Source organism: Silene latifolia, chromosome Y (assembly GCF_048544455.1).
Source record: "Silene latifolia isolate original U9 population chromosome Y, ASM4854445v1, whole genome shotgun sequence".
Taxonomy (NCBI): Eukaryota; Viridiplantae; Streptophyta; class Magnoliopsida; order Caryophyllales; family Caryophyllaceae; genus Silene; species Silene latifolia.
The window spans coordinates 277,855,157-277,856,240 of NC_133538.1; the positions used below are offsets into that span (position 1 = coordinate 277,855,157).

Consider the following 1,084-nt stretch of genomic DNA (forward strand, 5'->3'; position numbering starts at 1 on the left):
TGGTTTATGCCCAGGTCAGACAGGTTTGAATTATTTTCAACTGATTCAGAACCGGAGAGATTATTCAAGCATAGACTCCGTGTGCTAAGGAAATCACGAAAGGAAGACTTGAGTACTTTCAAGCCAGAGCTATATCATTCTCTTTTCGCGGAAGACAGTCCGATTTCTACAGTGAAGATGCCAAAGCTTTCCAGTCATTCAGTGCCTAAAGCATCCTCTATTCCGAAGGGTTTCAATCTCTAGACTGAGGATGGTAATACATTCGATATCCGTCCTTCTTATATCAATCTGGTGGAGAGGAATATCTATAGAGGTGTGGCAGGTGAAGATCCGAGGAAGCATATGGAGACCTTTACTAATTACTGTTCTACTATCCCCGCCACTAAGGGGGTAACTCAGGACAAGATTAAGGAAGTTCTATTTCCTTTCTCTTTAGCTGATTCAGCCAGGGAGTGGCTGACTGACTTGGACCGCACAGCTGCTGGGGTTACAGATTGGGAGTCTCTTGCTCTTGCATTTTACAAGAGATATTCCCCTCCACAACGCACCAATTTGCCGAGGGCCAAGATTACTAGTTTCAGACAGGCTCCCGATGAAAGTTTCTATGAAGCATGGTCACGATTCAAGAAGTTGGTGAGGTCTATCCCTCACCATGGTTTTGACCCATGGTTTCTAGTTAATCAGTTCTACAATGGGCTGTATGACGACCAGAGAGCCATACTTGATGCGGCATCTAGTGGAAGATTTCAGGAGAATACAGATGATGATAAGGGATGGTCCCTTATTGAAGAGATGGCGAATCACAGTGCTAAATATGGTAACCCGAGGGATGGGATTAGGACAGATCATGCAGTTGATAAGCAGGTTTTGGCTCAGCAGGAGACCATGAATGCTAGGTTCGACAAGTTGGAATTACAAGCTGCTGGGGAGCCTTAGACGGTCCATGTTCTTACCAGGGGAGAGACCGTTTCATGTGAGAGATGTGGGAGTAATGATGGCCACACTGATGTTGGCTGTCTTGTAGAGAAGGAACAAGTCCTTGCCTTTCAGCAATATAGGCAAGGAGGGGGTTCCTATTACAATA

At 45.3% G+C, this 1,084-nt stretch overlaps 1 pseudogene; it reads right to left on the reverse strand.

Moving 5' to 3' along the window:
• Positions 1-558: 558 nt before the first annotated feature.
• On the reverse strand, positions 559-659 carry LOC141635945 (small nucleolar RNA R71; annotated as a pseudogene).
• Between the last annotated feature and the right edge of the window lie 425 nt (positions 660-1,084).